Below are 12,449 nucleotides of genomic sequence, written 5' to 3' on the forward strand. Positions count from 1 at the left end.
ACATGACTTCTGTTGACTTTTAACACGATGAAAGTTTCTTTGTTTATTTCCCTTTCATTCTTTAAGTTTTTGATTGCTAACGCACAAGAGTTTGACTGTAAAGCGTTTAGCACGGGTTGGTCAGGAAATTCAGGTTGCCCATGCAAATGTGTGAGCATTTCTGATGAGGACGTTTTAAATCGAATTATCATCGACAAAAACAATTGCAAAAATCTCGTAATAAAGAACAAATTCTTCAAAGAAGTTAAAAAGGACGTTATCATTGACGCCTCGTCAGATACCAGCGAATTACAAAGGCTAGAGGTTATTGGCTCGCACATTGAAAGTATCGCCAATTTGGCCGACGTTTCCATTGGCAACAAACAAATACGATATGATTCTATTTTGGTGTCTTCTGTTGAAATGTTAGCACTTCGAGACGTTCAACCAATACTGGCCAAGCATGTTTCCAGTCTACAGCAAGTTCAGTTGCGCTTGCTCAACGAACCTTCAGATGACACGCCTCCTCTCCCACTTTTTACGAAAATTTCTTTACTTGAATTTAATCGATGCAACTCTAAAATTAGTCTCGAAAATGACACGTTTATATTTCCGGGTACCTCAGCAGATTTGTCGTCCGTCTCTTACCAACCTGAATTTATAATAAATAATTCACCTGTTTTAAAGGATGTTCAATTCAAGCTATGGTTCAGCAACACTACAAAGCATCTAGGGTAAATCTAGATTTTATGAATAGCACCAATTTTAATCTTCTACGCGCCATAAGTGTGTGGGATCTATTCTGTTTTGCCCCCTCCCCCAGCTTCGCGAGCAGAAATCTTTTATGACCCCCAGGCACGCGTGCTATTTTCTCACATGAAAATGTGCTATATATCAACATATAATTTGTAGCTGGGGGTTTAAAAAACACTGGTGGCAACAGAATAAATCCAGTTTGTGCATGATAATAATCAAGCGCATGAGCTATATTTAAACTATGATGAGAGCCCAGTGAAACAAAATTTGATAAACTTTGCCACATCATGCAAGATCTTGATAACTCTAGGGAAACTTGAAACATCTTGCCAAGATCTTGATACAGAAATTTTTCTTGGCACACCTTGATAAGGTCTTGATAAGACCTTATCAAGATATGCCAAGAAATTTTTGATCTTTTCCGTTTGTCCCCCCCAGTACGTTATGCGCTCCCTTCCAGTTACAGAGCATAAGCCATTAAATAGTAAAGCTTTATGTAAAAATATAGCAGGTGCGTCTGGGGCGTACAAATAATATGCGCCCACCAAGCTAGGGGGGAACAAAAGGGAAAGATCCGAAACTTCTTGGCGTAACTTGATAAGATCTTGATAATTCATGACACATAGAAAATTTTGTTTGTGAGCAACCTGGAGTGAGGTGGTGAGAACCGGGAATCCAGACAAAAATTGGCCATGAACAGACATTCAAGACAAAAAAGTAGCTATGTATCGAAGTAGTTAGAATTAGCGCGATGCAACGCGTTTATGTCTTGACTTTTTAAAGATATGCAACTATGACTCGGCAATGCAACGATTCTATGTAAAGCGAATTTGACTAAAAAATCTATTACTTAGACCTTTTCCGTTTCTTCGTGTTTGCACCCACTCACCCCGGATCTATTCTGCCCGCCAACCAAACAGCTTTGTGAACTTTTAACCAAAAACCATTTACGCCTCCTAACCTGAAATGCTTTTTCACTTTGTAAATTGCTTTGTACATGAAATAATTCGTAAGTGGAACCGGATGCTTTTTTCATGCCCCTCCCTCCCGATTAGTGGGTGCATATTATTTGCCCCCCCAGACACACGCGCCTAATTTTTACGTAAAGATTTGCTATGTAATGGCGCATGCTCTTTAACTGGGGACGCATAAAATACGGGGGGCACAAACAGAAAAATCGTTATAACAAATAGTTATTGCGTCCTTCCATTTTCAACTCCTCCCACAAAGTTTTAGCCTATATTATTGTACGTTGAAGATAGAGATCTATGCGTTATATGACCACTTAGGGAGTAGAGTTCAAAATGGACAAGACTCCCGGATAGACTCTAAAAAACGCTTACACCTGAAGGCTTGTGGTCTGCAAAAGATATGAACGCACTGAGCTAGTGGCTGCACATGCGGTAAAAATCCCTAATGACATACGGTATGAAGTATGGCAGGGCGCTTAATTCAAATACACTGACAATGTTTTTAAATAGGAGATCATAGTGCTCGCTTTGGGTTGTTCCCGTTATAGCCCCAGTTTAATTGTCAGATTGCCAATACCCCCAATTTTTCTTTTCATTTTTTTTTGTATTGAGCATAAATAGTGCACACTGTTCTCAATGTGGCGCTGCGACAGTACAGCCAGTCCTAACTGCTTGGGGTCATCTGAGGTATAGAACCCTTTCACCAATAAAGGTAAAAATACAAAAAGCGCGGTTTTAAATTGGTGGTGCGCATAACGGGAAAGAACTCTGCGACAAATAGGGTGATATTTTTTTGCACAAATTATCTTACATGAATCAATCAAAACTTTTCAAAAAAAATTTGGATATTTTTTTTCTCGCCTACCAGTTTTATGGGTATGTATTTCGGATCTTTTCTGTTAGTGCCCCAACCCCACTGCTTTTGGGTGCATTTTTTTGCAACCCCCAACGCACGTGCTATGTTTTTGCATAATGAGTTACTGCATAATGATTCGTACTCTGTAACTGGGAATTCATAACGTAGTGAGTGGGCAAAAACGGAGAAGATCCACAATCCTAAGTTTGAATGTGGAAAATTGGTTGTTGCACCCACAAAACTGAGGGTGAGGAGCGGAAAAATCAGAAACTGGAATGCTTTCCAATGCTATCTTTAATTAAGATACGTGCTTCAGCTTTAAGTCGCCAGGCTTTTACTGGCTTCTTTTCATGGATGAGAGGAGAATGTCAAAGCTGCCATAAAATTGTTGAAATTGTGCGCAATCTTGTTGTAAGGATTGATTTGAGAATTCCAAGCCCCTAGTAATTACCAAAAATAGTGCTTATCTTCTGATATCTTGGCCAGATATCATTTATCTGCACCTTAATTCGACTTCTGTTACCTTTTTCAATGAACATCATTTCTAAATTCTTATTCTTATTCCTTACTGGTAATAGAAGCAATAAATAGTGTTCTGCTAAACTGCAACTAACAGAGTAAACCATTATTTTATTATGCCCACAAGATCTCTTGAAAAATGCTGAAAATCTTATTCGTCAACCGTAAATAATGTCCTCTTTTAGTAGCACTGATTGCAGGAATGTAAATATCATTATAAAAATAAACGCATACAATATCAAATAATGGCGCATGCTCTGTAACTGGGGGTTGAAAAGAATGCTGGGGGGGGGGCACAAACGGAAAAAATCCATGGCACCAAAAAAAATTACCTGCAAATGATTTGAATGCATTGAGCTAGGGGCGGCACGCCCGATAAAAATGCGGAGTGTTATACGGTATGAAGTATTGAAGGATGCTTTACGCATATACTCTGACATTTTTTTTCAAATAGAGGACCATAGTGCTCGCTTTGTGTCGTTCCTTTTAATCCTCAGCTTACGTGTCAGATAGCCGATACCCCAAATCATGATAATTATACCAGAATTCATCGGGGGCTCTAACAGTAAAGACCCCTTTAGGTAACCTAGCTATCCAAACCACTCAATCTTTTTTCAATCAATTTTTTTCACGATTCTCTATGCGGTTCCAAAATCTTCAGCAGTGAGCAACTCCTCCCCGCTTGGGTCATCTAGACATCTAGGGAAAAGAACCTTCTCATCAATAACCCTTAAAATACAAAAGCGCGGAATTAGATTGCTGGCAAGTTAAATGAAAAAGAAGCCTGTGACAAAAGTTGGCGATAAATTTTGCACAATTTATCCAAGAAGAATCAAGCACAGTTCTTTGACAAGAAAAATATTGTGCATCTGAATTGCTTCGACTGCCATTCATGGCCTCCAATTATGGATATATTTTTCAATAGAATAGAGGAAAATTGTCAAAGCTGCGATGAAACTTCAAAATTGTGCGCGAATTTTTTGGAGTAGGATGGCTTGAAGAGTCGCTGCCCCTAGTAATTACCTAATTGCCTATAGTAATGCTTAGTTTCTGATATCTTGGTGAGATATCGCCGAGCTGCACCTTAATGTGAATTTTATAACACTTTTCGATGCACATTCTTTCTAAAAACTCTTTCCTTAGGGGTGAAAGAGAAACAAAAAACGGTGTCGCGCTAAGCTTTCGCGAATAAAGTAAACCTTCAATTTCACGTGATCACAAGATCTCATAAAAAAAGCTGGAACTCTATTTCGTCAACCGTAAATGAAGTAACTTTTTTATATCAATAAAGATTTCCAGAAAGTGTAAATGTCAGAAAAATCATAATCGCATGCATTGTCAAACATCAAGGTAAATACATATCCCAGCCATTATTGAGCAAGCTATTGTGAACAAAGTGCCGTTCAATGACCAATTGTACTTCATGTATGGAGACGAGATCTTGCCGATTTTGAGATTAAATTTTTGCAACTAAATGCTAAGACTTGAGACTTGATGCACTAACTCTTGATTTCTTTTTTACCAAAGAAGTTTTGGAACTTTTTTGACCCTCAAACGAAGTTCGGAACTATATTAGTCTGGCACTCTTTTTCATGCAATTTCCCGCTCGACCGATTTTTCTTCTGATCCTTTTATTTTTTTTGTCCCCAAAAACGGGATAAACAGGTAAATATTGAGAAAAGCAGCACCTGCGCCTGGATGTGTGGTTGGGGGGGGGGGGGGGGGGTGGCAGAAAACATATGCTCACGAAGTTGGGGGAGAGAGCAACAGAAATTATTTATTATTGGTAAAAAGAACAGTTCTTAATTTTAAGAAAATTTTGAACCATCAGTTGACTCCCTCTCCCTCCCACGCACCCTTCCCCCAGAATCACCCTCTCCACCCTCACTACCATCCTGTCCAACTTTTTTCCCAACTGGCGATTTGGAGCCCCCAACATCCCAGCCTGATACAGTCAACCCGCTCAGCTAGCATACCTAAAGCCCAGCTGGTTTCTACCAGAGCCAACAATTGGCAACAAATGGCCCGACGCTGCTCGGTTGTGTTATTGTTTCATGACATCAGTAATCGGATAGTAGATATATTATATTAAAATCAATTCCCAAATGACAATGGAAAAGAAACTGACGGTTTTTTGTTTTTCAGGATAACATTTGCTCCAGAAATTGTTGGCGATGACCTGCTGTTCCCGATTATCATCTCTCAGCCAGGTACTTACACGAGTTGAGATTTTTGGGAGAATTTTTGTAAGAATTGTGGTGAATGCAATGAATTTTTATAAGTGTGGTGATGGTGGTGAAAAAATTAAATCACCTCATTTCACCAAAAAATTCTTACAAAAATTCACCGCGAAATTAACCGCACTTCTTATAAAAATTCACAGCATCGACAATTGTAGCAAACTAATATGAGATACGCAGTGAACGCGATGAATGCAATAAAAAAATTCACCGGAAATTGAGAGGTTCACATCCGTGTGCCGAAGTTTGTTTTTCGTAAGAATTCCGTGGAATGCGGTGAAAGTAAATATTTCACCGCGATTCACCGCATTCACCTCAAAAAAATGTAAGAAATCCGCGATGAATTTTTTTTTCACCGCATTTCACTACCAAACCCCGACCCAGGTTTTTGTTTCAAATTAAGAGCACCGGTGTCTAAAATAGGAAAACGTTTTGCAGTTAAAAAATAGCAACAGTAGCAATAAGTCCTAAATTAGATAGATTTGTGAAAAAAAAACAACAAGCATTAACTCGGTGCGTTCATTCCCCTCCGATTTGCAGCCCCTTTCAACATTTTTCCGTTTTCCAGATTCTTACAGTTTGGTGGATCACTGTTACTGTGTTTTAGCCCACTATTTTTCCAAAATGTCCACAGCTACAGATTTGTGAGCCCTGGTAGTATTTTTTAGAAAAGTACCAAAAACTAGCAATCTGCAAAAACCCTTCAATACTCGGGAAGAAAAAGGTTGCATTTACACTGGCTTTGTAGTAATCATCATTTTTGCTGTGAAAAGTCTCGAAAAATAAGCACTGATAAGGTTCAAAGAACTGAATCCATAGGACTCCGAAATGGGCATTTGCTATAAAATGAAATTATGATAACCAATAATTTTAACATAGCAGATATCAGAGTTTGCATCTTTTGCTTGAACTTTTTGAATGATTAATCTCCTGTGATCCGTTTTTCTGCTCACTTTACTGCCCTAAAAAACAATTGAAAGATACACATCGAGAAAATGAGCAAATTTGCACAGAGAGATTTAATTGGTCAAATCGGCCAGCGAACTCAAAAAAAAGTACGTAGGTAGAACGCTTTCGTATTGTAGGTAACTTATTATTTTTCGTAAAATTATAGGTCAGCTGATGTCACTCGAAAATAAAATGCATCAGATTTTTTATGCGTGTTAAAAATAATCAGATGAAAATCATACGAATGTTTTCTTTTAGATCTGACCTAGGCTTGCAGAACGTAAACTACCGACAAAATTCTCTGCAGAAGAACTAAAACAGGAAAATCATTAATAAAAAATAATATGATAGAAATATAAACAAATTAATAATGATGAAATAATAATAATAACAATAACATAAATAATAATAATTATAATAATAATAATAATAATAATATTAATAATAATAATAATAATAATAATAATAATAATAATAATAATAATAATAATAATAATAATATTAACAATAATAATAATGATAAATATAATAGTGTTAATAATAATAATAATAATAATAAAAATAATAATAATAATAATAAAAAATAATAATAATAATAATAATAATAATAATAATAATAACAATAATAATAATAATAAGAATAATAATAATAATAATAACAATAATAATAATAATTTAAATAATAATAACAATAACAATAATATTGATAATTTTAATAATAATAATAAAACTAATAATAATAATGATAATAATAATAATAATAATAATAATAATAATAATAATAATAATAATAATAATAATAATAATAATAATAATAATATAATAATAATAATAATAATAATAATAATACTAATAATAATAATAATAATAATAACAATAATAAAAATAATATTAATAATAATAATAATAATAATAATAATAATAGTAATAATAATAATAATAATAATAATAATAATAATAATAATAATAATAATAATAATAATAATAATAATAATAATATTAATAATAATAATAATAATAATAATAATAATAATAATAATAATAATAATAATAATAATAATAATAATAATAATAATACTAATAATAATAATAATAATAATAATAATAATAATAATAATAGAAATAATAAAATAATAATAATAATAATAAAAATAATAATAATAATAATATTAATAATGAAAATAATAATAATAGTAATAATAATAATAATAATAATAATAATAATAATAATAATAATAACAATAATAATAATAATAATAATAATAATAATAATAATAATAATAATAATAATAATAATAATAATAATAATAATAATAATAATAATAATAATAATAATAATAATAATAAAAATAATAATAATAATAATAATAATAATAATGATAATGATAATAATAATAATAATAATAATAATAATAATAATAATAATAATAATAATAATAATAATAATAATAATAATAATAATAATAATAATTGTTGTACGTAAATCTTGATCGCTAGTTGAAACGTTCCGATGAAAGTGTTAGCTATATGTAAAAGAGATTCAGTGACAAACTGTTTATTACTCTTCTTAAGGCAGACTGCGATTAGGCAGTTCACTGCCAGTGTATTGGCCAAGCTCAAGGTTGCTAGGACCTGTCACTGATGTACTCATTTGTGGTACGATTGAATGGTGTGCGAAACAAAAGGTTATATATGTACTGCATTTGAATGAGTATTAATTCACTGCGCTAATGGTGTTACTAGTGGTGGATGGATACCACAGGGTACCACATTTCCCCCTCTAGAGAAATTTTAGTTTTAACTAAATTTAACTTAAGTGGTGCGACATGATGTTTGGAGAAGTTTAGTACTATGTATGAAGCAACGATTGATAAAGGAATGAAAGGTAATGACTTTAACATGATGAGTGCGTAATATGAATGAACACAAATACTATAATATAGCGAGATTGTAGGTAGGTTAAGATAAATGCTAGCAACGATGAAATGGGTTAAATGAATGTTGGCAGGGTGGGTAATATGAAGAAGTATCATACTGAGTTTTGAACTTTACGCTTACTATGCGTTGAGTTTTTAAAAGTTTGTAGTGGACTTGACTAGAGTTCATGAGGTTGGAGTGGGCGTTCGGGCTGGTCCTGTTCGTAGATTGCCAGTACATCTCCGTGTGCTGCGTCCTCTTCTTGGGCTTGTAGTGGATCATCGAAGGTTTCGGCTGTTTGGTTTTGGTAGGGGGTGATCATCGGGATTACGCTGTGTGGCGGTGATACTGTTGTCCCCGTGTTGGTTTGTCTTGGAGGCGAGTATGAGGCAATGCTTGTGCCGGCACGTCGTTTCTTGGGTTGTCCAACGTCCGGTGATTCCTCTGATGAAGACAATTCTGTCAGTTCGCCGTATCGTTTGGGCTTTTTCTTGTCCCGTGCGCTGCGTCTAGTGGATGCTTTCGTTGAATCAATTAAATAGGTGCTTCCGTGATGTTTGGTGGCGGCTTTGCTTTCGTGGTTAGAGTCGGTGTCGAGGGGTTCGTTGTCCTGTTCTTCATCCGATGCCTGAGAGGACTCCGTTGAGAGCTTTCTCTTTTTGGGGGACCCTTTCTTGGGTGAAGGTTGGTAGCATTTTTGGTGAGGGATTTTGATTCTGTTGACTTTGGAGAGATTGGCTTTTGCCTTTTTGTCTATGTTTGACGTTGTGATTTCTCTTTTTCGTATGGCTCGTTGGCCGATTAATTTGCTTTTGATGTTTTGTGCATGTGACTCTATACTTTGGATGAACTTTGCGTGGTGGTTGCGCACGGTCTTTCTGGCGGCAAAGTTGATGAGGGTAATATGGCGTTGCTCCGGTGTGCCGAATTTTGCGACGTCATATTTGTTTAATACAGTATCTTGTTGGCCAGGGACTTTAATTGTCACGGTGCTGTCTGTTGTTTTTACTAACGCGGCCCCCTCTGGAATCGCTTCATATAGGCCTTGGAGTTGCTTCTTGTTTAGAGGGGCGGCGAGGGTTTTGCGGGCTAGTTGGAGACGAGGGCTGTTTCTGACAAGGGGCTGTTCGAAGTTAGCAGATGGAAGTTTTATGATACGCGGTACTTCGACTTTATCGTCTTTGGCTTCCTGCAGTTTACATTGTTTAGTTGCTCTCACTTCGTCGTCGCTATCCAAGTTCTCGTCGTACCATTTCTCCTGGCTGATGAGTTCCTCCTCTCCTATGATGTTGTCATCTAAATAATATTTTATAGTATTTGACCAGTTTAGATTTTTTATGTTAGGTTTTGATGTTATATTTGTTAGTGCAGTATTTGCTTTTCGTCCGTAATGGGCTTCGAACGGGGAGAGTTTAGAATTTTTCTTTCGGCACGTGCGTAGTTCGAAGGATAGGTTTTGGAGGGCATTTTTGATATTGAACGGTTTCTGATTAGGGTCCAGTTTTATGCACCCCAAACGTCGCCTGACGGTTTGTATTAGGCGTTCTACTAATCCTATGGGGCGATGGTCATTGGCCGGTGCGTATATTAGGTTGATGTTATAGCGTTTACATAATTGTTGAATTTTATTACCTTTTAGGCATCTGGCTTGATCTAGTCTTATATTTCTAGGTACGCCGTGTTGGGTTATATATTTGTTTAAAAACTTTTCTATGTTTGGACCGTTTGCGTTTGCGACTAATTTGAGGGTTGGAAATTTCGAGAAACGGTCGATGCATGCTAAGAAGTAGACTTCCCTTCCTTGCCCGTCGAATATAGGTCCGCCGAAGTCTAATTGTATTTCTTCGTTTGGTTCAGAGCACGGTGAAAGGGGGGACCAATCGGACTTCTTTATTATGCTTTTTAAGTTCTTACCGAATTCCGTACAGGGTCGACACGTTTTAGATTTATTGATTAAATCTCGATTGATAAATGGCCACCATAGTCTTTTTCCCAATTCTGTCATGCCCCATGCTCCAGGGTGTGTTGAGTGGAGTACGTCAATTACGGAGTCTTTGAGGATGTTTGGTATTGCTAGCTTGTTGTCAACCAGTATGCAGCCGTTGTTGACACTTAAGCTGTTCCATTTTGCGTGTATGTGCCTGCTGAGTTGTTTGCATCGCGCTTGATCGTCGTTGAGAATGCAGTCTCTTATTTCCCGTAGTACCGTATCCCTGTTGATCATGGCTGCTATAAGTTGTTTGTTGAAAATGCTGTCAAGTTCTTTAGGGAGTTGGTCGTCCGATGAGCTGGTGGTGTGATGTTCGTCCTTATTCGGGGTGGGGCTCAGATAGTTACTTATTGAGAATGGTGTTTTCTGCGTTGGTGATTTGATGGTGGCGCTATTTGGTTTGTTTGTTGTGTGTTCCATTTCGTTTGTTTGTTTAAAGTTAGGCTGTTTAAGTATAGCTGTGTTAATTGGCAAATGCGCTTCTGTAATCGTTTGCTGTGTGTCTTGTGTGTTGTTAATGACGTCATTATTCGATATGTTTGTTTGTGGTTGGAATGTCTTGTGACTGCTACGTAGGTTGTAATTCAAGTTTGTTTGCAATTTGTTAGTATTCGTGCGACGTTTGTCGGTGTTGTTTCTAAATTGTGTGGATTCGTTCGACGATTCCACTTTTGTTTTTCTGGGCCTGCCTCTTTGGCGTTTTGTTTGGTAGTTCACTGCTTGGTTGGAATCGTGGGGCGATTTCAAGGTATATGTCTTAATAACGTTGGATTCGCTGTGTGTTGTTTTAGTGTTGGGTTGTGTATTAGTATTGTTTTGTTTCTTTGGTCTTCCTCTTTTGCGTATTATTTGAAATGTTTCTTTGATTATGTCTATTTGCGCTATTATAAAGTTTTCGTCGTATGTGCTTGGGGATTTTGCCGGTTCGGATGGATTGCGGGACATATAATCTGCTAGTCCCACTTTTGTTCCTGGTATGTGTTCTATATTAAAGTTGAATGGGATTAGTGTGTATTTTCTGTTAAGTTGCGTATGCAATTCTTTATATTTTCAAATTTTGTTTGGTGATGTTTTGTCCAAACATATTTCGTTTCTTTTTGTAATAGATTTCGAAATTCACGGCATAGGGGTGCGAGGTTCGGTATGAATTTCGTTAGATGATGAACGCTACCTAAGAATGATTTTAGTTGTTTGTGGGACGTGGGTGATTTTAGGTTTAGTATAGCTTGTGACTTGGAGACGATTGGTTTGATACCTTTTTTGTCTATTTCGTAGCCGAGCCACGTTATCTTATCTTTTGCGAACTGACATTTATTGAGGTTGATTGCCAGGTTTTCTTCGTTTAATCTGTCTAAACATTTGAATAATTTTTCTTTATGGTTTTGTATGCCGCCTCCAGTAACTATGATGATGTCGTCTAGAAAACTGAATGTGTTTGTTAGGTTGTATAGAGTTTTGTCTATTGCTTTTTGGAATTCTGCTGGCATGTCCGTGAGTCCGTAAAATCCATTATTGAATCGATATGTTCCTGTGGCTTTGCCGCCTATGATATTGAAATTGCATTGTTTTGCTGTATCTTCATCTAGTGGTAACTGGCTGTATGCGTATCGTAAATCTATTGTTGAGAATAGGACTTCTCCTTCGTCGGACGATTGAGTGATTGTTTGTGCGATGCTGTCCATAAGGCAGTCGATGTTATGCATTTGCTATTTGTTTTTGTGGATTGCTTTGTTGATTGTTTTCGAGTCCATCGCTAATTTTATTGATTTATCCTTCTTCACTGTGATGACTATTGGTGATATAAAAAATTCATCGCTGCATTTGTCTAGTTTTGTTATGTGTCCGTTGTTTTGTAGGTTTTTTAGTTCTTCCTCAACTTGTTTCTCGAGATGTAGTGGTACGCGTCTTCCTTTTTGGTGGACCGGAGTATAGTTTGGCTTAAATTGTGATTTTACCTTATGTTGTAGGGAGCGTCCTATCCTTGATGTTAATTTTTTGTATTTAATTGCTATTTCGGCTTTGATTGTAGGGGTTTGGGGAGTGTCTATTGAGTTGATGTTCTTACCTGTAGATGTTGGTGATTCGTGTTGTGTTAGATGGATCCCCAGAGGTTTGAACATGTCCCTTCCTATGATCGCTCGATGTTTGTTTGGTACGACTATGATGTCCGCACGTCCTGCTTTCCATCCGTTGCACTCGATGTCACAGTAAAGTGTCCCTAGATTCTTTATGGGGTTGTCCGTGTAGCTCTTCAATTTTACTGGATTTGTTGT

The sequence above is a fragment of the Convolutriloba macropyga genome, chromosome 10 (assembly GCF_964194025.1).
Source record: "Convolutriloba macropyga chromosome 10, txConMacr16.3, whole genome shotgun sequence".
Taxonomy (NCBI): Eukaryota; Metazoa; Xenacoelomorpha; order Acoela; family Convolutidae; genus Convolutriloba; species Convolutriloba macropyga.